The sequence below is a fragment of the Pongo abelii genome, chromosome 3, assembly GCF_028885655.2.
Source record: "Pongo abelii isolate AG06213 chromosome 3, NHGRI_mPonAbe1-v2.0_pri, whole genome shotgun sequence".
Lineage (NCBI taxonomy): Eukaryota > Metazoa > Chordata > Mammalia > Primates > Hominidae > Pongo > Pongo abelii.
The window spans coordinates 23,334,821-23,347,097 of NC_071988.2; the positions used below are offsets into that span (position 1 = coordinate 23,334,821).

Here is a 12,277-nt window from a genome sequence, read left to right on the forward strand (position 1 = left end):
AAATATTTACTGAGCATCTGTTATATGGCAGGCAATTGTCTAGACAAGGTAAAGAAAGCATTGAACAAAACAGACAAAACTCCATGCCCTCAAGGAGCTTACATTGTGGTGCAAATGAGGGCAAAGTGGAAAGGGGATGTGGAGATGACTGATCATAATAAGCAAATAAAGAAAACAAACAAAACATGAGATCATGATGCAAGCTGTGGAGAAGTGCAAGAGTTCAGGGAGATGAGAGTATTTGGGAGTAAGAGAGAAGCCTGCAGTTTTAAATTGCGTGCTCAGGAGAGACCTCACTGAAAAGGTGATGTTTGTGAAAAGACTTGAGGAAACTACAAGAGCAAGTCATATGGATATCTAAAGAAGGGGGAGAAAACAGCAAGTGCAAAGGCCCTGAGGTAGAAGCATGTCACGCATGTTCAAAGATCAGCAAGAAGCCCAGTGTCAATACAGCAGAGATGAGCACAGAGAGGGAGAGACTGGGGCTTCAGAGACAATTTGAATACATGACTTTTACCCTGAGTGACATGGGGAGCCCCTGAAGGGTCTTGAGCTGAAGAGGGGAATGATGAAACTAGTTTTAACAGAGCCTGCTGCTGGGTTGAGAATAGTCCACAGGAGAAAGGAAAGAATCAGTGAGGTCAGTTTGAAGCCTGTTTTAATAACCTAGCTAACAGGCTTGGACCGGAGCAATAATTGAAATACACTAAAGAGTGACTAGGGCCTGGCGTGGTGGCTCACGCCTCTAATCCCAGCACCTTGAGAGGCCGAGGGGGGCAGATCACGAGGTCAGGAGATTGAGACCATCCTGGCTAACACGGTGAAACCCCGTCTCTACTAAAAATACAAAAAATTAGCCGGGCATGGTGGCGGGCGCCTGTAGTCCCCGCTACTCAGGAAGCTGAGGCAGGAGAATGTCGGCCACTGCACTCCAGCCTGGGTGACAGAGGGAGACTCTGTCTCAAAAAAAACACACACAAAACAAAACAAAACAAAAAAAGAGTGACTAGATCCCGGGGATGTTTTGAAGCTGGATCCCATGAGATTTACAAACGGATTGCATATGGTATGTGCTAGAAAGAGTGGGGTCCAGGATGACTCCAAGCTTTGGGGGTCTGAACAAATGGAAAATGGAGCTTCTAGGTACTGAGATGGAAAAGGCTGTGGGAGGAATAGGTTTGGATGGAGAAAATCAAGAGTCGCCCTTGGGAACATCATAAGTTTGTGAAATGATTAGATATTCAAGCAGAGTTGTCCTGTTGACTGGAGCTTAGGTGGAATGAATATCTGTACAAATGATCGAAGGACAGAAAAATGAGAAATTAAAACTGAGAATGGGACCAAATGAAAGGAGAGAGTCAGAAAGATAAAACAATAATACTAATAATAAAACAAAAGACAGAGGGACAAAGAGAAAGAAACCACCCACAAAACAGGGGAAAGGATGAGAGGGAGGCAAGGTGAGAGCTGTTTCCAAGTGCTCACATTGTCAGGTAACCCTCCCATCTACCATTTCCCCTTCTGCCATTCTGCTAAACTAAGAACATGTGTCTGACTCTGCCGCCGCCTGACACTAAATACCAGTGACATGATGATTTCTTGTACGTTTGTCTTAAATGTGCTCACGTTTGTCTGAAATGTGTTCATTCCGGCCGGGCTGTGGGATCACAGGAAATTGGAAATCTGTTCACAGCTCGGAGGCACCCAGCCTTCTGCATCATACACTGCCGACCCAGCCTGCATCCTCTTTAATAGATGTTCGCTGTGGAATAAGAATTGTTTTCAGGTCTTTCCTCTGCACACCTGACTTAGGTAGGCTGGGGAAAGACTGTTCACCATTAATAAGGAGGATTAGGGAGACACGAAGAGAGGGAAGGTGGAAAACGAGGTGGGGAATTCCCCAGTCAGCAGCTTTCTCTGTCTGCTCTTGCCTGCAGTTAGGTACCAAGGCTGATTTAAAGGAAAGAATTAGCACCTCTGGAACAATCCCAGGAAAGCTATCTCACAGCCTTTCCTTTTGGGTTTATTTCTTTGGTTCTGCATTTCTACAGCAAAGCTGGAGGAGCTAAGGTAACACAAAAGTCCTGGGGCTTGCCTTACCACTTACTGGCTGTGTCATCTTGGGCAAGTCACACAACCTGTCAGCGCTGGGCTGTCTCATTTGGAAAAATGAAGATAATTAGTCGTTGCCTTCCAGAAGGCAGGATGCCCAGCCAGATGATCTGGCTCAACTCCTTCCAGCTCTGAGGTCTATGATCGTGTGATGTTTATAGATAGTGAAATGCACAAGGGCAGGAGTTGAGAGATGTGAGCAGAAAACAGATGAGCTCGGTCACTCTCCCACACCCCCTCCAAGTGGAACTTCTTATAGGATCTTTAGCCAAAAGAGAAAACCTCTATCTTGGCTCTCTGTTATGTGCAGAGTAGTGGAACATGAAACAAAGTAAAAACCACATACTTTGCATTCAACCAAAGCTGGGTTTGAATTCTCGGTTCTAACACTTCTTTTTTTTTTTTTTTTTTTTGGATAAGGAGTCTCACTCTGTTGCCCAGGCTGGAGTGCAGTGGTGCCATCTCGGCTCACTGCAACCTCTGCCTCCCAGGTTCAAGCGATTCTCCTGCCTCAGCTTCCTCAGTAGCTGGGACTACAGGCACACCCCGCCATGCCCAGCTAATGTTTTTGTATTTTTAGTAGAAACAGGGTTTCACTGTGTTGCCCAGGCTGGTTTCAAACTCTTGAGCTCAGGCAATCTGCCTGCCTCAGCCTCCCAAAGTGCTAGGATTACAGGTTCCATCACTTCTCACAACAGCCTTGGGCAAATGACTTCCATTCTCTATGTCTTAGGGGACTCATTTGTAAAATGAATATAGAATAATACCAAGAAATCCAGGTTGTTGAGAATATTAAATAAGATGACATCAACAGAGAGCAGGTGGTCAGAAATTAAATAAACAAATAACTAAGTAAATAAAGATGATAACTTTAAAATGCCAAGTTTATCAATCATGGTACAGACATAAAAACAGAGATCGTTATATGTATTTTAGACAGGAGGTACTTAACACAGAGGATTGTTTACCCAGGTGATGGACAAGCACCCAGCATCCCCTCACCTCCAACCTCAGCTCAGGCTCTGGACCTCCAAACCCCAGCCTGAGCCCAGGATTCCAGCATCCTCATTACCTGGGAGAGAAAATCAGACATTAATGAAAAATCTGAGAGCAGATTGATGAGAGGAGAGCACTGAGCACCAGAATTGTTGGGGCACAAAATGGTGATGAAAGGCAAAAAATAACTTACAGGATTGCCTAGTGCTTGCGAGGAACACCTTTTTCCTAGTCTTGGTTTCCATGGGGGAAAGATTTCCCTGGGAAACAGCTGTCTTTCCCCATCCGATTATAGTGGGAGAATGGAGTGATTCCTTTGTTTGAATTTGGGAAGAACAACTGAGCCCGCGCAGCTCAGCTCAGCTCAGCTCCATCCTCATCTCTGGCACCAGCTACTCTCAGGAAGCTGGCATCCCCTTCAGCAAGCACCAGTGGGATGGGGGAACATCCTGCAATGATTGGATGGATAAAGTGATCTAATCCTTGGTTATAGTGATGGGCCATTTGCTTCTCATGGGCAAACCTAGAATCAGCTCCCATAGAAATAAAGATGATGCCATTTTAGCTGCCATTTTGACTCTCTTATTTCTCAATTTGTTCAAAGCCCAGGTAGGCATAAAATACTACACAGCCATAAAAAAGGAAGAAATTATGTCCTTTGCAACAACATGGATGCAGCTGGAGGCCACTGACCTAAGCAAATTAACACAGGAACAGAAACCCAAATGCCAGATCTTCTCTCTTATAAGTGGGAGCTAAACACTGAGTCCTCATGGACATAAAGGTTGCAACAATGGACACTGGGGACTATTAGGGTGGGCAGCTTAGAAGGGAGGCAAGGGTTGAAAAATGAACTACTGGGTACTATGCTCAGTACGTGGGTGACAGGATCATGCATATCCCAAACCTCAGCATCAAGCAATATTCCCAGGTAACAAACAGGTTCATGTACCCTCTGAATCTAAAATAAAAGTCAAGGGGGAAAAAGAAAAAACACACAGGTAGGGAATAAAGGTAGGACCCCTCAGAAGCTCCCAACAATGAGGATTAGACATGGTCTTTGATCTAATACTGCCTAAACATACCCATTACAATTAGTAAGAATTATCATGAACCACTTAAGGCTGTAACTTGTTCTTGTTATCAAAAGTCGATATTTATCAGCCAAAGTCCATCTTTTTGTTTGCCAGTGGATTTATCTTCCTCCTCCAGTTATTGTCAGGGTTACTGGGGGAATTTGTTGAAAATGCAGATATGCAGGCTCCAACCCCCGGGGTTCCGAGTCAGTCATTGTATCTTTTACAAACACCCCAAGTGACTGTCATACTTTGGGACGCAAGGTTTATAACTAACGATTCCCAACCTTGGCTGCACATTGGAATAACCTGAAAAGCTTTAAAACATACTGAGGACTGCGCCCCACTTCCAGAAATTCAGATTTAATTGATTATGGTTGAAGCTTGGGTATCTGAACCTTTTTTTTTTTCTTTTTGAGATGGAGTCTTGCCCTGTCACCCAGGCTGGAGTGCAGTGGCGCAATCTCGGCTCACTGAAACCTCCGCCTCCTGAGTTCAAGTGATTCTTCTACCTTAGCCTCCTGAGTAGCTGGGATTACAGACATGTGCCACCACGCCCAGCTAATTTTTGTATTTTTAATAGAGACGGGGTTTCACCATGTTGGCCAGGCTGGTCTCGAACTTCTGACCTCAGGTGATCTGCCCGCCTCGGCCTCCCAAAGTGCTGGGATTATAGGCATGAGCCACGATGCCCAGCCTATATGGACCTTTTAAAAGTTCTCCAAGTAATTCTATCGTTCAGCCTGGGTGAGACCCACTGGTATACCCCCTCAAAAGAAATCTTTCTTTAAAAGATTTGTTGGCCAGGCACAGTGGCTCATGCCTGTAATCCCAACACTTTGGGAGGCCGAGGTGAGTGGATCACTTGAGATCAGGAGTTCGAGACTAGCCTGACCAATATGGTGAAATCCTGCCTCTACTAAAAAAAATAATAATAATAATACAAAATTAGCTGGGTATGATGGCGGATGCCTGTAATCCGAGCTACCTGGAAGGCTGAGACAGGAGAATCACTTGAACCCGGGAGGCAGAGATTGCAGTGAGCCAAGATGGTGTCATTGCACTCCAGCCTGGGCAACAAGAGCAAAACTCTGTCTCAAAAAAAAAAAAAAAAAAAAAAATTTGTTGTTGGCAGGGAAAGCTTTCTGTTCATTGGATGCCTCCTGGTCTCTGGGGTTCCTATTTCTCTATAAGGGACAACATGGTAGCTGAAGGCATTTTTGGAAATGCAGACCAAAATCCCAAAATCTCACTGCCAGCATCAAAACTCATTACCACTCTATGGCTGCCCAGCTCCTCATTCCACCCTGCTCCATTGTGGTTCTAACCCCGTTTTCAAATGAAGTGCAATTTACATCTCTTTAACTAGACTGGGGTTATTACCATTGCAATCCTATTGATTGCAGCGCTGCTCTTAGCAACTCGCTCCAATTTGATCATCCTTAGTCATTCTTGCATAACTACATGTGTATAAACAAGCCCTGGGATTTAGCTAGCACATGTTTTGGGATGAGAAGGATCATCTTTAAATCACTAACCTGCCTGTGAAATGAACACAAAACAGTCAAAGCCCCCCACCTCAGGGATTCTTAATCCTCTAGATTTTCCTTCTGAGGAAGGCGTGAGTAGGACAAAGATCTGAGGCCAGGTTGTACAGGAGTCAGTTCCCATCTTATATGGATGCTTCATTTTAAAGGTAAGGGAAGAGAGCACAAGAGATGTAGTTGATGTAGTTGATTCACGTAAACTTTTCGCTGGTTCCTGGTGGGGCAGTGAACACAGCCTACTCTTCCCGAATCCACATCTGGTACCCTGGGAACCACCCCATATAGCACCTTCATTTGTCCTGGGATATGGTCTCTAATTTAGACCCTGAGGACAGCAAAAGGAAGGCATCTGGGAACAGGAGTCTGAGTTCCAGGACTGGAACATCTCGGAGCAGTGTGAAGAGAAAAGGAAGTGAGGCAGAAGTCAGGAAAGATCTAGAAGTGGAAGACAGCAAACAGGGCTCCTTGCACCTTGTTATCTTGAGACAGAAGTGGTTAGGTTTGACAAAGATAACTGCCAACTGTACATGTCAAATAGTGATTCCAAAGGATGATATAGAAAATGGCAACTGGGAGTTGTTGACCAAGGGGCTGTAACTGGGAGTTGTTGACAAAGGGGGCTGTACCTCTCTGGTGAGAAGTAAGGAAACAGACAGATCACAGGATCTATTTAAAAAAGAAGAAGAAGAAGAAGCAAAGGTTGTATTGTTTGATCAGGAATGGCATCACTACAACTTTATAAACTGAGAGCTCTCATCGGGTATGGTAAAAGAGAAACAGAAAAATCGAGAATGATCCAAACCAAATGACAAGGAAAAAGGGCTCAGCAGTGCTTCCAAGAGAAAAATCAAAGTCCATTGCCCAAAACCCCAGCTCTTTATGATTCAGTCCCTGCCTACCTCCCCCGTCTCTTGTTCTGAAACTCCACAATCCAAGTCCTCTCTACAGCTATGGACTATGCTGCTAAAATGAGGCAGAAGAGACGCTGTAGTTGGGACCAGGAATCCCTGGGTTTAAAACCTCAGCTCTGGGCTCAGTCATTCACTCATTTTGTGACAAAAGGGTAGCTACTTTAAAACCCCAGACCATTCAGAGCCCTCAGGTATTCAGCGTTTCCAGCAGACGTAAGCTACTCTCCAGTCTGGTCCAGTCTGTCTCCTAAGGGTCTCCAGTACAGAAGATTTGCCTCAAGGCCCAGAGTGACTCATCCCAAAGGACCCAAGCGCAGAAATCTTAGGAGATGGAGTTCATGTTTTGGGACTTTACCCAAGCAACAAAGGTTTCCGGAAGGGCAACTGTAATCCTTCCCGAATTAGCTGCCCAGCTGCAGTTTGTAGAGGAGGTCTAGTATCTATCAGAAACGTCCACCAGGAAGAAACTGTATTTCCATAAGGAAACACAAAGAATGGGGCTGCCGTTAACCATTAGTTGGATATTTGGGATATGTGCTTTTTTTTTTTCTTCCTTTTTTTGTCAGCTCAAAATCCAGCCCTTTTCTTGTCAAATATAATAATAGTGCCAGAGTGAAACTGACAAGACATGCAATAAAGTTGAGGTAGAGAAACACAAAGACCTAGATAGTAACCTATTTATTTTCCAGGGGAAAAAAAGTAACAACTATTCTAGCAAAGAAAATAGCCCGGTATTTGGTCATTGTTTTTTCCCGTTTTCCCTTCAATTTAAGAGAAAAACTTTTCAAATTCACACAAAATGGTATACACTGTCTACTTTTCTGTGGCCGTCTTCAAATACATAACCTTTCAGGTCACCATGAAACACGTTTTTGAAATATGTCTCAATCTGTCTTTTGGTGTGACAATGAAATTACCAGGCAGTTCGGCATGTGACGTGACTGAATTAGGCAGCTATCATGATCAGACTCCGTTCTTTACTTCCTGAGAGAGGGACAGGAAGGATTGAAAAAAAAAAAAAATTCTGGATTGAAAAAAAATCCTGGAGCAGAATCACAGCTGATTCTTTGTACAAGGGAAGCAACCCCGCGAAATCACATCGTTCCCTTCTCCAAGAGATCTCACGTCCGTTTAACTAGTGATGCAGAGCAAGGTTTGCTTAAACTCCTCTGTCACCACTTTGCCAGCCTCCAATTTGTGACTCTATTAGCTCCATATACCTGTCCAACTTCCTTTGGACTTGCAGGGGACATCTCCGAATGCCTGCAGACTAATGTTGTATAGAAGTACTTTACCTTTTTAAGAAACACTGATCAAATTTGACTTGTATATTTCACTATATCATGGGAACAATCATAAATGGCATATAAAAATTCAGCAGCTGCTGGGATCAATAAGCTGCCCACCTAGTAATACAGGGATGCACAATACATAAATATACTTTTTAAAAAATTTATAAAGACATGCTGCTACTGTCATACTAGAGTCAGTTTCGTTCTTATGCTAGTGCAGGGAACCTAGCTTTCAGCCTGGCCTGATTAGAAGATACCCACAGGATCAAATAAAGCCTCACCACAAGCACCATCTTTTTGACTCAGGGCATTGTCCTAGAAGGATTATGTTAAAATGCAAATAATTCTATTTAGAAGTAGTAACATTTTGGCTAATTAGCAGCTTCTAACATATCTGCATGGATATTTTTATTGATTTAGCTGGCAGAAAGTAAATCGTGAAGGAAAGGGGTCAAAGACAGGTAAGTGTGATGAGGAGATGGATGGAGGGAAATCTAGGGCAAGCAGGAGTTGACTGAGAATGTCCACACAAGGATCCCAAGGCTGCAGAGGGGCCCTGGGACCACAGAGGCCCAGCACTGCCTGCCTTGGGCCCCCTTTCTTCTTAAGGAAAGGCCAGAAAAAATGTGTCTCCAAAGTGTCTTTGGAATTTTGTAAGAACAACCTTCAGAAGTCTCACTTAGAAGCAGATGCAAATAAAATGAGATTTGAGAATTTCCTCCACAATTTAAAACAAAGAAATAAAAATATTTTAACAAATCACCCAATAGCCAAGAAAATATGATGTGATATGATGTGATATGTTGGTCTGTTCATGTATCATACATAAGCCATTCAAAATGCACATTGTACTAAAGAGTTCTCTCTCCATCTTTCTCTCTCTCTCTCTTTCTCTCTCTCTCTCTCTTTCCTCATCTTCCTTCTCCTTCTCCCTCTATCAAATGGATTTAGAGGAAACTAAGACACTGTCCTATTGAAATGGCAGCCAAACACCAAATAAGTGGCAGAGAAAAAGCTTGAATAGAGAACATTCTACACATACCAGACTCAATGGGCTCTAATAGCTGATGATTTCCTCATTTACCTGCACTGAGAGGACACACACAAACACACACACACACACACACACACATACACACACAAAAGGTTTAGCAAATACTCCCATTTGAAAACCTTCCAAACATTTCTCTTCCTTCTCTAGAATGGAGCTACCTCACTGTCAATAAGATTTTCTATAAATGTGCTTCAGTGGTCACACAGGTTAAAAAAAAAAAAATTAATAGCCTAAGAAGCTAGGGCTAAAGACCAAAAAGTTAAAGCGCTTACAAGGCAAATAATTTGAAGAGGCAGGATAAAATCAAAAACAGAATTTAAATGGTCCCAGCCTAAGAATTTATAAAAGACCAAGTCCTGACCTATGACAGAGATGAGAACTTTATTGGGCACGTAATTCAGAAAGGCAGGAAAAGCTGATATACAGAACACAATGAATGTCAGGTTCAGGATTTAAATCTCAGTCTGACAGGGTCGGGAAAACCAATACAATAATGCCAGGGAGGAGAGATGTGCTGTGCAAATCCAGTGCGGTTTAGAACTTTGACTGCATAATTAGCCCGTGTTGTAATTAAGAATCTAGAGGGCCTATTGAAATGAAAGCACAATGGGCAGATTTGGATTCTGCTGCATGGAACCAGCACACTTAACACAGTAAGAGTTTTCCCTGATTTTGGCTGGACACTTTGGTAACTGACAGCCAGCGAGGCTTATAAAGATCTTCACACTACCTGTTTATAACAGACGTGACTGACAGAAGGGAAATATTTTAAAAGTCCTTAGAGGGTGGCTGCATCTTTGGGTTTTCTATTTAGCTTCAGGAAAAAATACTTTTTCCAGTTATAGTTTCACTATCTGATCACAGAAAACTGAGTTCATTACAGGCATGAGGTCAATGCTGTGTTGATCTCTAAGCCAATGATACACTGGCATTACAGGCTTGTTTTATTTATAGAGAACAATGATATCAAATTAGATGGGAAGGAAGACAGGGAAGAATTTAGCTCCAATTAGAATAAGTGTCTCTGGAAGGCATCAACTACCAGTTTTCTAAAAATATAAGACAATGTCATGGATTCTATCTTTGTCTTTTAAAAAATCAGAGGAGAAAAGTAAGACGCTTACACGCTACTGTGGTTATGCACTAATTCAAAGGACCCACCTTTACATAGAAGTAAAGTAGCCTGGGAAAGTAATGTATCCTGTTCATTTCCACTGCTCTTTCACGTAATCCAATAAAGAGACCCCAGTGATCAACGGCTCAGCTCGTCATACTAATTGGGCAAAATGAAACAAAGTAAGATACGCTTTTCTTTTCTTTTCTGTTCTGTTCTTTCTTTTTAGGATAGTCCTCTATTACAAGTATTTGCAACATGAAAATAAAACATCACACTCTAGAGGAATAATGGAGACACGTTAGCCTCTGCAAGAACTCCACACCACAAATTTTTGGCTCTTGGCACTTCTGAAATACTCATTTTGGGAATATTGTTTAAGGCAAGGTAAGAGGACACCAGTGATCTTATTTTAGTAATGATGCATCAAGAAAAAACTCCACTGGCCACTTAACAACCACCAAGTTACCTAGAATCTAAAGAAAAAACGTCAGAGAAGCATCCACTTACGGATTCAGAATCTTCAATCCTTGGGGGGTGGTGACTTTAAGAAACTGACATTTATAAGAATCAAGAATGGAAGCCCTCAGTAAAAAATGTGGTGAGCAGAAGCTCTTGGGCCCTTAATATAGTTTATCTTTCACATAAAGGTATCTTGAAAACCTTTACACAAGTCCTTTATGAGGGAATAATTTCTGAGCTGGGGCAGACAATGGTCTTTCAAATCCATTCTCAGTTTAGAAAGCATGTGTAAGGAGGATTTTTCCCAGCCACCGCATGAGAAGTGTCTGATGCCCTTGGAAATCTCTGTAATTAACAATAAGCCTCTTTCACAATTGAAAGTGGACCCTCATACCCTAAAGTAGCACTGATGTTTCTATTTCTGACCTACACCCTGCATTTTATGCAATGTCTTTGTAAAAACCAAGGGCAAGAACAACCTGGAGAGAAATTTTCAAATTTTGGACCAGAGCCACCAAATCAATAATGGCAGAACAAAATGAATTATCAACCTCCACTGCTTCAATCACAGGGAAAGGCAAGGAGTTAGCCAAAAGAGAAACTGCGGTCAATGTTAAGAAACAGAATGAACTGACTTTGAGGTAGGCTTGTATCTAATTAAATGAGACTGGGGGCAAAGGTAAGGTAGACTCATCCACAGCTGATAAGGAAGTGATCAGAGGAGGTGACTCAGCTCAACTGAACTGCCTTTTCCAAGCAGAAAAGGAGAGCAGAAAGTGTTACAGGGTAGGGCACCCACAGTGGAGAAACTGCAAGTTTTTCAGAGGTGTGTTTTTCCTCATCCTGTGACTATATGGATTAACAATCTCAAACTCCCACCACTAGCAATTAAGTTACCATCAATATCCCAGGGTTCTGTGTGAGCCTAAAGGAATAAAATCCTCGCTGTGGGATGGCATATCAACTAAATGAAAGAAGAAAACGAAATTGGTATACCTACTATTGGTTTCTTACTTGTGAGCCAACAGTTTTGAAACTTTTGGCATGTATCCAGAAGCTTTGTAATGAGAATTTCCAGACTTTTGGGTCATATCATGAGCAGTCACCCATCTGATGCTGGGTGGGTCTTTGGAAGGAGTGAGCAAGCTTTATCTAAGGACAGAAAACACTCCTGATGACCTCTTCATGTATTCTCTTGTGGGCTTGGCACTAAGGTAGTCATAAAATGGGACTCACCCTGAAATCTGTCATCAGCAATGATACCTCCCTTTATGTTGAAGATAGAGGACTTCCAAGGACCTGGTGTAGTACCTTAAGACGTGCACGGAAATGCCATGTGCGAGGCTCTGTAAGTCATCTGCTAAAATTTTAGTCTAGAGGTCTTTGCCAGTACCAAGAGGTGGGGCAGAAAAATGAAACCTCATCTATCCCACTGCACTTGCCATGCCAACATCAACCTCTAGTTACACCTGTACCCTGCACTAAAGAAAATTGCACTAAACTGTCATGTCAGACAGTCCCATCAAAGAAGCAGCATTTTTCTGCTGTGCCCTGAGCCTTTCAAACACATGCTCACATGTCCTGCCCCATCTGCAAACGCACAGTGTTCTTTAAATGTGTACAAATGACACCCAGTGTTTTTGAAACACTCTTAAATAAGCCCAGGATGACTCACCATTTTTCTGGTCTTGTACAGCTACTTATACGTTCAAA

At 42.7% G+C, this 12,277-nt stretch overlaps 1 protein-coding gene and 1 long non-coding RNA gene across 2 annotated transcripts in view; both read right to left on the reverse strand.

Moving 5' to 3' along the window:
- Positions 1-3,188, reverse strand: part of LOC129058927 (uncharacterized) — a 49,904-nt gene extending 46,716 nt beyond the window's left edge. The window contains exons 1-2 of the long non-coding RNA XR_008524377.2: positions 3,115-3,188; positions 1,627-1,762 (exon numbers count right to left, since the gene is read on the reverse strand). This is a non-coding gene — a long non-coding RNA (uncharacterized LOC129058927). The remainder of the gene's footprint in view (positions 1-1,626; positions 1,763-3,114) is intronic.
- Positions 1-12,277, reverse strand: part of PPARGC1A (PPARG coactivator 1 alpha) — a 681,503-nt gene that overhangs the window by 431,252 nt on the left and 237,974 nt on the right. The window lies entirely within an intron of this gene.